General features: G+C 45.8%; 1 pseudogene; it reads right to left on the minus strand.

The window, feature by feature from the left end:
• LOC123840816 (protein FAM246B-like) overlaps nt 1-18,974 on the minus strand; it is a 38,607-nt pseudogene that overhangs the window by 10,323 nt on the left and 9,310 nt on the right.

An 18,974-nucleotide genomic window follows, 5' to 3' on the forward strand; every position in this document is an offset into this window, starting at 1 on the left:
CTTGTCATAGAATTATTCGGACCTCCAAAGTCTGCCTCCTGGGCCAGGGTTCTTCCTCATGCGCAGTTAATTATCCAGGCTATGGGAGGGGTTGACGCCGCAGTAGGCGGAGCAGCTACACGGATGCGTGGTTAGCCTCTGCACAGCCCCTTCCTGGGAACAAATGCAGACGAGTGCTGGGGCAGCTGACGGACGGCCACCACCGTAGGCGTGCATGTCGCTAGCACTCAGTGGCACCCGCAGCATGCAGCTGTTTTGCAGTTCTAAAGCGATGCATCAAGAATCACATTTCGGGTCAGAGAAATCGGTAGATTTAGGGAAAAGACTTTCTCCGAAGTCTTTGTTTAACATTTATTTCCACACATCCACGTTTCTAATTCTCATTTTTTCGGGCGGTACAGGTGAGAAACCCCAGCCAGGAGGACCTAAGGCGCCGCATGGGGCACAGCCCTCAGCCAAGCACCTGCTGCTAGCCCAGCGCTGCAAGTCAGGCCTTCTCCCCGCCCTGGCTGCCACGCCCAGGTACCCAACGGTTTTGGACTCAGGACAAGTTCCATCATCTGGGGGGATGTTAGGCAAATATTTAGAGCTAAAACAAAACATTAGTTTAAAACCTTTTGCCGGGCGCCTGGGTGGCTCAGTCGTTAAGCGTCTGCCTTCGGCTCAGGTCATGATCCTGGGGTCCTGGGATCGAGTCCCGCATCGGGCTCCCTGCTTGGCAGGAAGCCTGCCTCTCCCTCTCCCACTCCCCCTGCTTGTGTTCCTGCTCTAGCTATCTCTCTCTCTGTCAAATAAATAAATAAAATCTTTAAAAAAAAAAAAAAAAACCTTTTGCCAAAGGAAGGAACTGAAGCTAATGATCCAGGTAACATCATAGAAGGAAAGGAAACCTCCAGTGGTATTTAAGGAGCTCCAGGCCCCTGTTGCCCTGCCCTCTGGCCCATCACTGGGGTCTGGGAAAGCACTTCTGAAAGGCCACCTTCACCCAGGAAACTGGGAGATGCAGTTTCCATCACCAACTCGTGGCCCATGGGAGAGTGGTGTGGCCAGGGGCCACTAACAAGCAGGAGAGAGAGGGGATGATGCAGAAGGAGCATCCGAAGATGTGGATGAGTCCCAGGCCAGGCGACCAGCACTGAGATACAGGAGCAAGAGTTCTGGGAAAAGCCAGGGGATTCGTTCTGGGAGAGTGCTCTAGCACAGCTTGGCAGCTTGGCTGCTTCATTTCAGTGAGCTCCTCAGGCTTGGTGGCTGGAGCCCAGGCTTATGTCGGCAAATGCACGGATGCTGGAAAGCATTTGGTCACTGTATTACATCAAGCAATGTAATGTATGGAGAGGCCCAGAGGGGTTGGGTGGGGGAGAAGCTGCTTAGTCTATTTCCCATGTCTGCAGGCTTGGTGCAGGGGTGCAGTCTCTGACACGTGCACCTGCCAGGTGGTCTGCCCCGGCTACCGTAAGCACCCGGGTCCCCCCAACACGCCCCATCCCCTCCTCACAGCTCTCAGCCTCTTCCGTTTGCTCAGTCCTCCCCAGGCCCTGTCTTGGTTCCTCCTGGCCTTCAGTGTATGTGGCCATCATCCTCTGCCAAGTCCCCTTTCAGTTGCTCCTTGGGACAGAGGGGAAGGATTGGGAAAAGGCTCAGGAAGTGGCCTTTGGTTTTTCAGCATGGAGGAGGAGAGGGAAGAAACGCCCTCAAGTGATCTGCCCTCCAGGCAGTCCCTGACTCTCCCTACTCCTCTTCACCCATTCTGCTCAACCCCCAGCCCCTCCTCTCTGGCAACCATCAGTCCTGTTCTCTATATTTATGGCTTTGTTCTGTTTTTTCTTTGTTTTATTTTTTAGATTCCACATATAAGTGAAATCATATGGTCTTTGTCTTTCTCTGTCTGACTTATTTTACTTAGCGTAATACCTACTAAGTCCAACCATGTTGTCACAAATGGCAAGATCTCATTTTTTTTTTATGACCAATATTCCATTGTATGTATACCACATTTTCTTTATCCATTCATTTATAGATGGACACTTGGGTTGCTTCCATATTTTGGCTATTGTAAATAAATCTGCAATAAATATAAGGGTGCATTTCAAGCTAGTGTTTTCATTTTCTTTGAGTAAATATCTAGTATTACTGGATCATCTGGTAGTTCTATTTTTTTTTTTTTTTTGAGGAATCCCCACACTGTTTGCCACAGGGGCTGCACCAGTTTGCATTCCCACCAACAGGGTTCCTTTTTCTCCACATCCTCAACAACACTTGTTATTTCTTGTTTTTTTTATTCTAGCCATCCTGACAAGTGTGAAGTGAGATCTCATTGTGAGTTTTATTTGCATTTCCCTGATGATGAGTGATGTTGAGCATCTTTTCATATGTTTGTGAGCCATCTGGATGTCTTCTTTGGAAAAACGCCCATTTTTAAATCAGATTATTTGTTGGGGGTGTGTGTGCGTATGTGTGTGTATGTAGAGTTGTATAAGTTATTTATATATAGTTGGGTTATATTTTTAAAAGATGTCTTTCCATTACTCAGGAGGCATCAGGCTCTAGGCTTATTGATGGCATTGTTGCCTTGGGTAAGATGATACCAACCAGTCTCCAACCCGAACTGAGAGGCAATCATGGGAGTTCAGAACAGCCCAGGAGTTTCCGGGCCACAGAAGGAATGTGAAGAGCCTGGCTCTTAGTGGAGAGGCAGCTATGTGTGCTCTTCCTCATAAGGAACCCAAGTTCCAGCTGTAGACAGGACAAGCTATCATCCAACAGGAACAGAACTGTGCCTGCAGATGCCCATGCACCCAAGATACAAAGCAACCCTTTTAAAAGTATTTAAGATCAGCACTGAAAGCCTCCCTAGGGTCCATTTTTCTTCTGAATATTCTCTCTTCCAAGCTGGTGTCACAGATGTTGAATGTCACCCATGCCCACAGATGGAACGTCCCCACTATGCAGGCAGTTCTAGACATCTAGTCTGACTTTTTTTCTGTCTGTTCTGCTTCTCTTAACTGCTCGGAGGGATTCTACATTAATGACCCATTGACAGCTCATGACCAAAACCAAAATCATGATTTTCACCTCAGCTCTCTTTATCTTTCCTGCCTTATAGTTGTTAAGAATATTCACTCAAGCTGAGGACCTCAGCGAGTCTGAGACTCGCTCAGGCCATTGAGTCCAGCAGGTGTCTCTCTGGGCCAGTCCCCTAAACCTCTGCTCTTCTCGTCCTGCGGCTCTGCCCCCACCCTCCTCCTGGCTTACTGCAGCCGCCCCTTTGTGGGCTTGCAGGCTTCCACTCTCCATCCATCCTCTCTACTCCAGGAGTTTCCAGATCTTTCTGAGGATCAGAATCAACAGAAAGCTTTAGAAAGCTATAGATTTCTGAAGCCTACGAGACTCAACCATCAGATCATATATACCTAGGGCCCAGAAATACCCTTTTTTAACCAGTGCCCAGCTGATTCTAAACATTGGTCATGGATCTGTGTTTAAGGACAGTACATCTAATCATTAGAATCATCTCCAGCTCTTGTCAAAAAATAGAAACTCTGGACTCCCCAGGACTCTTACTTAGGAGGCCAGGGTCTACAAATCTTTATGTATTTAAGTACTTTCAGATGATTTTGACAATGGGCCAGGTTTGAGGATGTTCCCTTTCCATCCTGCCCTCGAGGAGGTCTGGCCAGATGACTCTAGAGCTAAGGTATCATGAGAACATATAGAAGATGCACAATAAATGTGGGCTCTGCCATCCTTCCAGCCAAGTTGGCTCCAAAGTTCTGTCCTCACCACCCCCGTGAAAGGGATGTCTAAAGCAACTGAGGAACGAGAGCTCGAGAGATGGAAGGTAGGGGTCCATTTCCTGTCATTCACTTCCTGATCAGTTATATCTGCTCAGGCATTACTCAAATGCCCATTGGAAAAACTAGGTCAAGTTTACTGAGGAGAGTGAAGTATGTGTGCAGCCTTATAAAAATGATGGCTGACAAGCGAAGACTCCAGGCCCAGAACCAAATAGCCAATAATTGGAAATGTCTGGTCAGCCTCCTTAATAAATGACAATCCAGGAGACATAATCGGTGGCCCCAAGTTTGGTCTCAAAGACAACTAGAAAAGGCGGCGAGTCTCCCCCTTGGAATGGGTTCAGTAACACTAAGAAGACTCTCACACCTCACATGAAATCATTCTCCTCCCACTGGATTATACCAGAGAGATTTTGAAAAGCAAACATAAATTTTTCTACCCTTAGCCAGAGCGAATTCCTACATGCCAGCACCATCAGGAAACCTAGCACATTGCCTTGAAGTTATGCCGAGGACTGGATGGATCATCTCGGAGAGTCTCTTTTGATATATGGAGGGCAGAGGAGTAGAAAATATGAGAGGGTGAGAGTGGAAAATTCTGGAGTCCCCAGGGCAGGACATCACCTGGAATGATGCCCAGAGCACCTGGGCCAGGGTGAAATGCTTCTATCCCTTAGCCCCACCTTGACCTGCCTACACGATGGCATATTCAACCAAATACACAAAACGTGGGGACCAAGATGGCTTTTTAGCAAGTCTAAAACAAAGCAAATCATAAGGACATATGCTTACAAGTGTGGAAATGCTTCCAAGCTGCTTAAAATCTGACCAAATAAAATTAGTTTTCATCTACTAGCTGTTTTTCGTAAAGCATCCATCTGTTTATATTTTTGGTACAATCTCAATCACAGCAAAGTTCTTTCTTGGGAAAATTTTACGTCCATGAATGTTGTTCCATCTCCATGTAGGAAGGCTTTGTGCAAAACCAGAAATGGATTGAGCTGTGGAAAGTTCTGGGGTAAACTCCATGGACTCCTGGTGCTTCTGGCTAGCAGACGGCTCAGCTGGGCTACTCTGTGCAGCATGCTGTCTCCGCCCTGGCGCAGGGGAGCTGCCCAGAGCCTGACCTCTGAGGTTGCCAGCTCGCATGCAGAGCGCTCTGGGGGCCAGGCCATCCTAAAACACTAATGACGCATTAGGGAACAGCACGGCAGTAGCATTAAATGATGGATGATGCTGCTTCATGGCCCAGACTGAAGCATGGCCGTGAAATATTAATGAACCTTGCAGATGGCTGCGTCTCTCGTGGTTCGGCACTGCCCTGAGCCCGCAGCGGTTCATAGCAAGCAGCTTTTGTCCTGCATGGCACTTGGGACAAGGGACCGTGAAAACATTAAAAAAAAAAAAACAAAACAAAACAGAAACAACAACATCAACAAACAAAACAAAACAAAACAAAAAACAGAAAACACAATAATGCCGGAAGACAGAGAAAAAAATCCTCTGATGCAAGTCGCTATACTAAAATCAAAGCCTCCAAGCAGAATGGATAGAACAAGGACCGTTGCAGAGAGCAGTCACCTGAGGAGCTTAACCAGGCCACCAGGCCACCTCCCCACAATGGGGTCTGGCAGAAAGAACACACTGGAGTCAGGCAGGCTTCAAAGAAACACCAAAGCAGGATTGGGCCAAAAGCTTCACAAGAAGGTGGTATAAACATGAATCCTCAGACTCGGGATTGATGTATGGGATCCCTCATGAGAATCACCTAGGATTCTCTAGCTACTCTGTCAGGGTATTGGTTGCACTGCTCAGGAATGACTTAGGGAGTTTTGCTTGATGTGCACACGGGGCCACAGTGAAGGTATGTGATCGGTGAACAAGCCGGGCCAATCTCCTTGGCGTATGAAGAAATACAGTGGAGAGGAGCAGGAGGGAAAAGAGAAACGGGGCCTTGGTTTTCAAGCTGAGGGCATCTCCTCAATGGGAAATCGTCAGTCTCAAGGCACAGTGTGTTTCATGGCGCAGTCCCCTGAGCCCTCCAACCCACTGTGAAGGCCAGCCACAGTCCCACTTCCTCCCCTGTCACGGGACCAGTTCAGCTTTCATCCCGGCGTATATGCTGCGACGGTATCTGTCCTCTTTTGCCTCGGATTATTAGGTTTTTATGGGATGGAATCTACGTAGTGTTAATGCTTTTATTAATAAGTGTATACTCAGCGACACTATTTACATTCGTAAGGCTTTGTAGACAGCACTACCATCTATATCCAGAGCATTTCCATCCTAAGTAACCTCTGTACCCATGAAAAATGACTGCTCCTCCCCCCTTCCTCCCTCCGTCCTACTTTCTACTTTCTGGGTCTACGAATTTCCCTACTCTCGCTTCCTCAAAAAGTGGGATCGTGTAATACACGTCTTTCTGTGCGTGCCTTCTTTCAAAAAGCATCTTTGTTTTTCAAGGTCCATCCATTTCGTAGCATATTGAATACTTTAGTTTCTTCTTATGGCTGAATAGCATTCCATTATGTGTACGTATCTCATTTAATGTGTCCTTCCCTCACAGGATGGCTTTTGGGGTTGTATCTGTCTGGCTACTGGGAATACTGCCGTCTCGAACATTGGTGCACAGATTTCTGTCTGTTACCGGAACGGGAATACTTGACAATTACGCATTTGTCAAACGTGTAGAATGGGAAACACAAAGAAAGTATTTTAATGTAAACTGTGGACTTTAGTTCTTAAAAAGTTTGAGGTTGTTTCGTTAATCATAAGGTATATTGTACACACATGTAAGATGTGGTTAATGGAGAAAAGTGGAGGGGTGGGATATGGAAACTTCCTGTCTTATCTGTTCCAATTTTATTTTAATCTAAACCGGGTCAAAACATTGTCTCCTACTTACTAAAAATCTAGAAACAGTTTCATGGAGAGATCTATATTGACTTGTGTTCAAAAAATAGCTAAGGTCCCTATATTCCGCTCAGGGACTCTTTTTTTTTTTTTTTTTTTTATGTTATGTTAGTCACCATACAATACATCATTAGTTTTTGATGTGGTGATCCATGATCCATTGTTTTCGTATAACACCCAGTGCTCCATGCAGTACGTGCCCTCCTTAATACCCATCACCAGGCTAACTAATCCCCCCTCTCCTCTCCCCTCTAAAACCCTGTTTCTCAGAGTCCATAGTCTCTCATGGTTCATCTCTCCCTCTGATTTCCCTCCTTTCATTTTTCCCTTCCTTCTCCTAATGTCCTGCATGCTATTCCTTATGTTCTGCAAGTAAGTGAAACCATATGATAATTGACTTTCTCTGCTTGACTTATCTCACTTAGCATAATCTCCTTCAGTCCCATCCATGTTGATGTAAAAGTTAGATATTCATCAGGGACTCTTTTTTCCTATGACACATGGATCCGGTTTCAGGGAGAAATTAATCTTGACTTCTATACTTAATGGTGATGGACTTAATAAATTTATATCTGTATCTATGAAATAATAGAAAAATGTGTCTCAGCATTTTTATACTCTTCTGTTATGTCTATGTTATTGAATGAAAGACTTATTCTTAAATCAACCTAATGAGTAAATTTCCACAGTACCTTCCTCGCTATACCCGATTGGGTACACCTGGTTATGGAGAGAGAAGAAAACTCTTTTCCTTCTCCGTTGGAAGTGGCCAATGTGGTTGTGGGGGGTTCCACAGCTTTAGGCTGATCTTCCACACAAAGTTCTAGGAAAAGCAAGGAAATAGAGAGCAGAGTTGGCATCTTGCTGTCAGTAGACCATAGGGGAATTAGACATTATAGGTACTCCTAGTTCAACCTTTGGCTCCCCATACTCAGCAACTCCTCAGCAGACATTCCTCCCTCAAAGTTGGACTTAGGAAGATGTTGCAGTGTGGTGTGCACTGAAAACTGACAGTTGTTGTGGGCAACTACGGTTATTTAGCAGATATAATAGAAACACAGCAAAGCACAGTGACCACACCTGATGGCCTGGATTCACATCCCATTTAGCAGCCACACCTACCTGAGAGAGTTACCCCGAGTTCATTCCACCTACCCGATGGCACGGTCCCTTCTCGTTCACTCCCAGGCATCATCCAGACAGCCAGTGAACCCTTCCACATCAACCCATGAAAATACCACAAGATATTCCAGTTTCTCTCCTTCTAAAAATGTCTGGATTTAGACTACTCACAGTAGCTTCCAGATTTTGTCATCCACTTTGAGAAGAGGTGACTTGTAACTCCTTTCCCTACAATGTGTTGCTGGATGGCATCAAGATTCTCCTGATCCAGTGAGAGCAGTGTGGTGTGTTCCCTGTGTGCATTCTCGGTATGACTATGTATGAAATTGGCATTCAGAAATAGTATAGTTTTCTGAATTTAGAAGCTATTTAAGGAAGCCAGCTTCATTGAAAAATTGAAAGTAACTAATACGGAAAACCTAGAATATTCATCTATCAGTGTGGACAGATTGGAAGGTGGACATGAAAAGAAAAAAAAGGAAAGAAATTTCTCTAGAAGTGAGGCAGCCACCTTGAGAAAAGAGAATTCAGAAAATCCATATGAACATACCTGTAGAACAGCAATTCAGGTTGCCCATCGTGCGAACCTTCACACCTGTTACCAAACTGCAAGGGCTCGGCTCACAGAGTGACAGTTGAAATGGAAGGAACGGTTGCATCATTGGTCACCATGGCAATGGGTCATGACAGAACTTTCAGAGTGAAAGCAGCTCTGCACACTGTGGGTTGATGGAAAGAAGTGGGTCTGGGATGGGTAGATGGACGATGGGTATGAAAGAGGGCACTTGTTGTGATCAGCACTGAGTGCTGTATGTAAGTGATGAATCACTGAATTCTACTCCAGAAACCAATAATGCACTGTATGTTAACAAACTAAAATTAAAAAAAAGAAAGAAAGAAAAGATACCCCTGGAGGGGGCACATTGACTTAAAATTTATATCTGCTATTCTCTAAAACTGTTAATAAAATACTGTTTAAAAAAGTCTTTCCTGGGGTGCCTGGGGGGCTCAGATGATTAAGCGTCTGCCATCGGTTCCATCATTATCCCGTAGTCCTGGGATTGAGCTTCACATGAGGATCCCTGATCAGAAGGGAGCCTACTTCTCCCGCTGCCCCTCACCCCACTCATGTTCTCTCTCTCTACCTATCAAATAAAAAAATAAATAATTTTTTGAAAAAGTCTTTTCTACAGGGCCCCTCTCCCCAGAATGGCCCTGTTTTCCTTCCAGGAGCCCCTTGGAGCCAAGGATGACAATTAGTGATGTTCTCTCAGGTGGACTGCCTGAGCCATGCAAACATATCTCCCTCATATTCCAATAAATTTCATTAATTTCGTTTTGAGATTTCCTTTTCTCTGGGGGCAGAAAAATATTCTTTGGAAACACTGGATTGCTCTTGCATTTCAGATTTTAAAGGCGTTTTGTGCATTGACCTCCCTCTCTCCTGCCCTCCATCCTGAATTCCAGGTCTGTAATGAGGGTAGTTCTGTGTGGACAGTGGGTCCTCGCCACCACTGGATGGGGCCTCCCGTGGCGTGCGTGCAGGTCATGGGTCCACACTACTCTTGCAAGGGGAGTCCTTACATGGACTCATGAGATGAGGCAGGTCACGTCTGTGCAGGACCCTCTTGGCTGCAAAGGTCAATCTGTGTGCACTCCGAGTGGTTGGATTCAAAGCCTCTCTGCTGGTTTCACCCCTTGTCCATCCACTCCCTTGAGCTGTCATGCAGGGGGCCACATACATTTTAACCACCTGCGGGACTGGCCACATGCTCTGTGTGGTCCCTTGCAAAGTGAAAATTCGGAACCCCTTGTGCAAAAAGCTGGGAGAAATATGCAGTTCCAGGCAGGAAATATAAAGTGTATTTCTTAAAAATGTTTTATGACTTATGAAACAGAACAGGATTGGAAAAAACATGAGTAACAGAATCAATTTACACATTACAAAACAATCTTTTTGCTTCTTTAGGTAATGCAATCCTACCATTGTTTTTTCCAAATGATATCTAAATAAATCATTTTTCTGGCACAGTTTTATAAAAGTTTATTATGTCATTTCATGTATACTTTTAAGAACTTAATTTTTTAATAATATCATCACGTAATCTCCATCACTTTGGCAAATGTCAGATAACAACTAATTTTAATTTATGATTTTGAGAGGATTTTTTGTTGTTGGGGGTGTGATTCCTAGTATAGCTATTTAGAGTACCTGATAGGCCATGATGGATGACATTGGATGGATTTCTGACGTGATGTCAAAATAAAAATTTTATTTAAGACATCCAGAGCTGATTCCTGTGAAACAAATTTTCCAAAAAAATTTAACTGTAAACAACGTCAAGAATCTGAATTTAACTTGATGTGTACTTTGGCATTTTAGTGTTTCCTCTGATATGTGCCATGAACTGATAATGTATAAATAGCCAAAGCTGGCTTTCCATTTGTACATAATTCCTGTCAATCAAGAAGTACATGCTGTAAAACACCTGAAACTTCAATGTGGGGTATTAGGGACTAATCCTAATTATTCTGGGGTGATGCACATAATATAACCATACAATAAAAAATTAATCCACTGGGAGATTCCTGAAACAGATCACCTGGGCACAATTCTGCTGTGGGAGATCTTGGGAGGCTCTCTGGGAGGGGGCTGAACCCCCATCTGAAGAACACATTCAGGGTAACTGGGGTACACCCTGGGTCATGACTGGGGCAGGCAGTAGGGGAGAGGATGTCTCCTGCATAGGAATTGCATATGCATGGAATCAGGAGGTGATGAGGCAAGTCTGAGGAGGAGGCCAGGGGAGGCCAATAAAACCAGAGCTTTTTCTCAAGCAACTGACAATTTATCACCAAACAAGGAAAGTGCAGGATGTGCACGCTGCTTAGACAGAACTCAGGGTGCAGAGTCAGTCCAAATCCACAGGAATGCTGTCATGAGGCTCAGACTTCCATGACATGAGGTTCAATGAGAATTCAAGACCTCCCCAGCCACGTGCCACACACACATCTGAATGATATTGATGTTTACAATGGTCAAGAAAACAGGAGGACAAACATCAGCCACATCCTCTTGAAGGCTGAGGAGAGCCTTTGGGCACTGGGGACAATTTTGCATGTATTTTTTTTGTTGTTGTTATTTTTTAAAGTTTTGAGATTTATTTTATTTAATATTTACTATTATTTATTCAAGTACTATGTTAAAATATAAAATCTCCCAAACATTAAAGACATTCCAATTAATTAAAGGATAATAGACACATCCTGAGCTACCTCCCTGGCAAATCTTGTAGATATGTAGAAGAAATAGATTTATGCAAGTCAAAAATTCTCAGCCTGTGCATTCTTTTTGATTATGAAAGCTATTATTAACCACAGTTGCGTGTATTTTAAAGATACAATGTGGATTTACAATGACTGGAAGCTTTACATCCTATCTTAGAATCCCTGCATGTGTTCTTGTTTCTTTTCCATAAAGTGCAAGCCTTATCAACATACTATTTGATGAAACATCCATGGCCAAAAATAGTTATTCAAATATATTCCAAAACAGCTCTTTGACTGTGAGGATGAATTAAATAAATCTATAAATGCAAGAAAGCATATATAAACAAAACATCAAACTCCACCACTCTAAAACCATACCTACAATAAGTTAAAACGGTTTTTAAGTCAGAGGAGGAATACAACACAACACAACTCTGTCCAGCAATGTAGTTCCAATGGTAGGATGTTGTCAATATCAGCCAGCTTAGGTCATAATATTCAGTATAGGATTTTTAAGACAACTTCTTTTAAACAGACACTCACCTCTATTTTTACGTTGAATGTCATGTGTGCGACCTAACAGTCTCACACGACTGCATGAAGAGTTTCATCTGAGACATATGTTCTGTTGACCCCAGGGATCATCAGTCACAATCATGGCCTGAGAATATTCAAGAGAATAGGATGTGGTCACTGACTAAGGTGACAATGGCATTTCGAGATTCTCTCTTCCAAGAGAGCAATGGAGGAAACTGGCAACAATGGTCCCCATCTGTATTTTCAGAACTCTGGCAATTAACCAGAACCGGCAGCAGTAGAGGGAACATCGACTCCAGGAAACCAAAACCAAAAAACAGCTGAATCACAGAAGCATGAGATTTCTGCCATTATAACTTGTCCTGGTCCCAGTCCCTGCCCCGCGGGTCCACGGAAGTTCAGAAAACTAAGAGCCACGTTCACAGTCAAAGTCAACAAGGTGGCAGCCACTGGAGGGAGCAGAGCAGGGCTGGAGCCCCCACAACACCTCCCTCCTAGAGCCTGATCGCTAATGGGCCAATCTGATGGGTCTCTGTAAGACCCCATCTGTTCAACTGTCTATTCAATCTGACTTGGAAGCTGCCCAGAATAACAAGTCTTTCCCTGGCATAATAGTAAAAAATTACATAAAACAAAAAGAATACAGGCAACTGTTCAACTTGTGGTTGTTTAATGTGAGGGATAACAACTGGTGCAAAAAACAGACTCACAAAAACCTTAAAAGAAGAGCTGAAGAGTGAGGTTTCCATAGGGGCTTTGAGAAGCCCCAACTTCTTCTCAGGAATCTAGAACATGCACCAGTGCAGGGCTGTGTGCGTGCTCAGGAGAGACCTGACAAGGCCACACACTGGCACCTTGGGCTGAGCCTGAAGCTGTGCACATGCAGGAAGGGAGGCTTCCGGCAGAGTTCTCAGCTGCTGGCTCAGTGTGCAAGACACGGCCCCACATGCCCAGGGAGCCCTCGGCACAGCCTGAGCCGCTCCTCCATTCGAGGCTGCTAATGCGGTCTCTGCCCAGACACTGGTGACCACCCAGCAGCCAAGCAGGACCTACAGTGGTCACATGTGAGCGAGATGACAGGCTTGGAGAATTAGTTCAGAAGGGTCACTCACAAGAAAAGAGCAATGAGGGGTGCCTGGGTGGCTCAGACATTAAGCGGCTGCCTTTGGCTCAGGCCATGGTCCCAGCGTCCTGGGATCGAGCCCCGCATCAGGCTCCCTGCTCTGCAGGAAGGCTGCTTCTCCCTCTCCCAGTCCCCCTGCTTGTGTTCCCTCTCTTGCTGTCTCTCTCTCTGTCAAATAAATAAATAAAATCTTTAAAAACAAAAGAGCAATGACAAAAAATAGCGGAAACAACAAATCTTGGGGAAGCATAGGAATCTGATACCCAGAGTTGCCATGTTCTATTATTTTAAGCCCAGTCTATACTCCCCTGCCCCTGGGATGATGATGATGATGATGATGATGATGATGATGATGACGACGACGACAACAACAATAGATCTACAAGAGAAAAAGGAAGTCTGGTTCTATGCACAAAAGTGTTGGCAAAGCAGGACTAAGATTGCTTTCCTGACACAGGCCTGCCTGCTAGACTGGCTGTCAGCAAAGTCCAGCTGTAGGAGGGGCTCTTCTCTCTACGAAAGAGCTAGGGAATTTTCTGACTTTGCCTTTTTCCAGCTTTTGGTATTTTCTGAAAACTCGGGGCTTCCCTTGGCTTACAGCTGCTGTACTGCCATCTTTGTCATTCCATGTCCTTCCCTCTTGTGTCTGTGTGTCCAAAACTACCTGTTCCTGTAAGGACAACAGCCATTTGATTAGGGCCCACTCTAGTCCAGTGTAACTGTATCTCAACTAGATTATATCTGCAAAGACCTGATTGAGACTATGGCTCTCATATATAATTTGGGGTGACAATTTACATCCACAACGGGGCTTAACAGCAGATGTGAGCAGGAGGAAGACAGAACCAGTAAATTTGAACATAGGTCACTTGACATCCAGTCTTATGAACAGCAAATTTAAAAAACTAAGAGCAGGGGAGGAAAATGAACGGAGTCCCAGAGACCTGTGTATTACTTACAAGCATCCCAACACAGGCACAAGACAGTCCCCAGAAAAATAAAAGAAAGAAAGGGATAGTGAGAATACATGAAGGAATAATAGCCCAAATCTCACCACATTTCATTCATCTCAACATTTAAGAAGTTCAACAAAGATGGAGAGGAATAATCCACCTCATAGTAAAATGGTTCCAGGCCAAAGTTAAAGCAGAATCATGGAAGCCACAAGAAAAGGACCTCCTGGTGTACAGAGGGTCCACAGTAAGGTGAATGACTAATTTTCATCAGAAGCCACAGAGGCCAGAGGCAGCAGGGTGGTGACACATGAGAGCTGCTGCAAGAGAAAATTGGTCGAGCGACAAATGTTCATCTAGCACAGACCTCCTTCAGTAATGAAGGACATTTCAAGACGTTCCCAAACAAACAGAACCTGAGAGAACTCTCAGCTGTCAACAGCCCTGCAAGAAACATTGGGGGGGTCTGTCAAGTGGAAAGAAAAAGACAACAGAGTAACTCAATTTTCCATGGAGAAATAGTTACAGAGATGAATATACAAGCAAGTAAAATGTATAAGTGCATAAAATGTATCTGGGATAAATGCATAAAATATATTCTTCTGATTTACAAGGATACTCAATGCTGAACTAATGAATCATTGAACATTATATCAAAAACCAATAATGTACTATACCTTGGCTAATTGAATTTAAATAAAAAATATTATTTTCTTCTGATTTACAAGGACACTACATGAAGTCAATATAAATTGGTGTTGATCAGCTTACAATGTCAAAATGGAGTATGTAGAACAATAATGGCAAAAGGAGGGGATATTGATTGACTAAAGTTTCTGTATGTCTTGGAAATTAATCTGGTATTAATCCAATTAGAATGTTATAAAGATGCTAATTGTAATGCCCAGGAAAGCTACTAAGAATATAAGCCAGAATACACAGGGAAAACAACAACATGGGGATTTAGTTAATACTCTGGGACATAACATCAAGAACAGCAGTAATGGAGGCATGTGAGAACAAAAAAATATATAACACACATAGAAAACAAATGGAAAAAGGACAGATTGCAATGCTACTTGAAAAGTAATTAACTTAAATTGACATGGATTACACCCTCCATTAAGAGGCAGAGCTTGGCAGTGGGGATAAAAATCTGCAGTCTCTATGCTCTCTACAAGAGTCAGCCTTTACATCCAGGAAAAAAGGAGGTTGAGGGTTAAATGATGGGAAACTAGGCACCAAGCAGATATTAATCTAAGATAACACCTACGCCAGTTTTGTTAATCTAAGACAAAGGTTACGATATTTTTTACACAGAGAAGGACAATGACTAGTACTAAAAGTGGCCACTCTTCAAGGAGATAATTATGATCATTTCATACTTAATGAGAGGACTCCAAAACACATGAAAGGGAAGGAGATAACTGAGGAGCGGGACAGACCCTCAACGGGAACGGCTGGAGACTTCAATACTTGACTTCCGACAGTGCAGAGATGGTGATTTCTTACTCTGCTCACATCAGCACTGTGGGGTAGGCAGGAGAGTGGATGGGGGCCATACTTTATGGTGCAGGGCACGGAAATTTGGAGAGATTAAGTGATGTGCTCAGGGTCGCAGTGACGATGAGGGAGGGCTCTGGGGCAGAGGATATGGATGGTTCCCTGATCACCCAGATACAAGGTCACGCCCTGCACACCGAACCAAGCCCCATCCTCAGTCCCAGGTGCACATCCTCCTACCCAACACTGTCACAAGGGGTCAGCTGGTGCCCCAAGGGGGTGATGGCCCAAGACAATGGCTCAACTCCTGAGCAGTCCCCTGGCTCTACACTTCAGTCCCTGACACCAACACTATGCCTTTTTCTCAAATGAAGACCCTCTGATGGATTGGGGGGACCCAAACATGTCTCCAGCTCCCCCTCACTTACCTCTGCAGCCCCAGAATTGGATTCTCTCCACTGCCCTGCAGTGAGAATTCCCAGGGTGCCGGTGCCCACCCTGAATGACCAGTAGTCTTCTTAAATCCCAAATGGCTCAGAACCCAGGACGTTCCAAACCAACTGCACACATGACAGTTGCTCAGAGAAATAGCTTCATCTTCAACGGACCACACTTGCTTGTGGAACAGTTAATGAACTAGGAGGGGGCTGCCCAGGCTGGCCCTTCAGTGGCTAATGCATGACGTCTTCCAGCCCCCATGTCTCCTAGACGAAGATCTGACCCACTCTCTGTGCAGCCTGGACTAAGGCCTTTTGAGCATGGGAAGCAGCTGCACGGGTTCTGAGTGTCCTTCCCCGCTCCTTCCTTCCTCCCCACACCCACTCTCTGCTGCACAAACTGCATTTCCTTCTCTTGAATCTACCAACTGATTCACACCCACAGTACCTTCGACGTCGTAGTCAGTGGAAGTGATTTGCATGACTCTCCCCCATCATTTAGCCAGATGCCCATGTGGGTGCTGCTGAACCACGGATGGTGACAGCCAGGAAAATTTCTTGGCTGTAGATGATTTTGCTCTGACTCCCCGATTTGAACCCTTTATGATATTTTCCCTCTTCTAACCTGAGCCACGATCCTGGAAAATACACCAAAAATAGAACCGTTGAAAGAAATATAGGGGTGACTGCCCCCCAGAGAGGAAACGTCGATGGCTACAGGGCAAAGGAGGGTGGAAGGTGGCCTTTCAGCATTTACATGGGCACGATGCATTACCGCTCATGGAGAATATCTGTCATCATATCCTCTCCTCTGCCATCATCCCTGTGGGATGCAGGGGCTAGGGGCTATGCCCCCTGTTTTGTGGTTCATGGCACTGAAATGCAGAGTGGTTAAATGGTTTGCCCAGAGGCACAGTGCAATGACAGATGGGTCAGGGAGAAAGAAGAAGTTGGTTATCTGGAGACAGAGATCCCTGAACCCCCTGAGTCCTCTAGCTTATGTGCTCGACTTCTGAATTCAGGGTTCCCCTCCCTCCTTTCCCCAAATTTCCCGCCCAGAAAAGGGCACTGGCCTGACCCAGCCTCCACCCCTACGTGTCAATCCCTGCCTGAATCTGAAGCCATGATGTTTTGCTGAAAGGAAATGCCTGGAACGGCAGGGAGGCCAATCTGTGTCCCTCTGCCCCAGCATCTTTACATGCGAGACTGAGCTCCTGAGGGTCTGACTCGTGGTCTACTCACAACCACCCCCTTGTCTCCACTTTGTGGTCACACGCAAGAGCAGGCCCCCCACGTTTTTGGAACGTTTTCCTGAAGTGACAACAAGTCCATCGGGGAAGCGATGGAGAGCACGGGCACAAGGCTGTCTTCCCCTTTTCATGCCAACCTCACCACACTGGTATTTCCTCCTCTTGTTCTAACTTTCAAACTGCTTCCTCTTACTTCTTCTCTTAAGTCGATGGAAAGGAAGCTTCTTGAGAGCTGAAAGCAAAAGCAGCCTGGAGCATGACCAGTGCCACCCAGGCAGGAAACAGCCAATTGGGGGCCCCAGGAAGATCCTCAGTTCCCAGAGCTCCTCCTCCCTGCTGAGTCCAAACCCCGCTGCCCACTGGGCTATTCAGGGCTGCTCCCCAGACTCAGGGGTGCAGACCCAGGGTCTGGGGCCAGGGCGACACTAGCTAGAAAGGGGCCGAGAAGGGCTGCAGAGAAGTTTCCTGGACACTGCAGATGCAGGGCCTCAGTGCCCACAGGAGACCAGATCCTTCAGGGTGGGCATTAGAAAAGGAGGGGGTGGGGAAGAGCTAGGAAGAGAGGTGCTCATGGGCAGCAGAGAGAGGAAGTGCAAGAGCTGGGAGGAGGAAATGAATGACAGGCACAGCGATGCTCCCTGTCCCTGAGCCTAGAAACTCTGCAAAGTGATCCTGCGCATGGACAATTGCAGGGCGGCCCGGGTGGGTCTGGGAAACAACAGGGACAGTCAGGCTTGAAGTGGGTGCTCTGCCTCATTACCCCTGGCAGGACAGAGGCTGACCTCTAGGTAGACGCAGGGTCCACCTGACTGTCCCAGGAGCCCTGACCCACTGCTTCCTACCTGAGTGCACTTCTGATGTTGAGTTACAAATGCATCTTGACTTCTGTAGTGATGCTAATGATGCACTTAATAAATTTGCTCACATGAAATAGAAAACATGAGGCAGCATCTTTGTAGTTTTCTCGTAAGTATTCAACACTGAAGAAACCATAGTAGCTATTCTTGAGGTAATGAGTAAATTTTCACAGCACCTTCCTCGGTGTTCCCGATTGGGAACATCTGATTATGGAGAGAAAAGTGGACTCTTCCTTCTTTGTGTGGAAGGGGCTGATGTGGTTGCGGGGGGCTGCACACCTTCAGGCTGATCGTCCACACAGAGTCCCGGGAACTGCACAGAAATAGAGAGCAGTGTTGGCATCTTGCAGGCAGAAGACCACAGGGGAATCAGACATAATTTACTCCTAGTTCAACCTTCTGCTCCCCCTACTCACCAGCTGCCCAGCAGAAAGTCTTCCCGCACAGTGGGACTTAGGAAGATGTTGCAGGGTGCTGTGCCCTGAAATCCCCCACCTGACAGGTTTTGTGGGCAACCACGGTTATTTAGCAGAGATATTATAGAAACGCAGCAAAGCACAGTGACCACGCCTGATGGCCTGGATTCACATCCCATTTACAAGCTACACGTACCTGAGAGAGTTACCGAGAGCCCTCTGTGCCTCAGTTCCCTGTCCTGAGATGTGGAAATATTCATACCGCCTACTCACTAGTGCGCTGTTGTGACGCTAAAAGTGATTTCCTCCAAGTAGAGACTGGAGCGCAGTAACTGTCTGGTGCTTCACAACTGCTCTGTAGGTGTTCAGGTATCGACGGTCTACGGAATGAGCTGGACACCTGGTAGTGGGTGAAGCCAGACACGGGACTTGGATGGCTCCACTGCATGGGCGATGGAAGCTCACTCTTTATCCTGCACAGGGGAATGAGGCTTACAGCTCACCGAGAATATGTATCATCTCCTCCTGTAATCCCCACACCAGCACCGTTGGAGGGGAAGCAGGGGCTGTAAGCCATAGTTTACAGTGGAGGGCACGGAAATGTAGAGAGATGAAGGGACTGTCCCTTGTGATGGATCCGGGACAGGAATGTGGTTGGTTCCCTGGGGAGGGAGATCCCCGAGCACCTGACACCTGCCCACGACCCTGAGAAAATGTGCTGAAACCCAGAACCAAGAGCTTTCCCCACTTTCTCAAATCCAGCTGTGCCAATGTTTCTTTGGGACACAGTGGGTGT

Source organism: Mirounga angustirostris, unplaced genomic scaffold (assembly GCF_029215605.1).
Source record: "Mirounga angustirostris isolate CCGP_5_RB_7025 unplaced genomic scaffold, mMirAng1.0.hap1 SCAF_14, whole genome shotgun sequence".
Taxonomy (NCBI): domain Eukaryota; kingdom Metazoa; phylum Chordata; class Mammalia; order Carnivora; family Phocidae; genus Mirounga; species Mirounga angustirostris.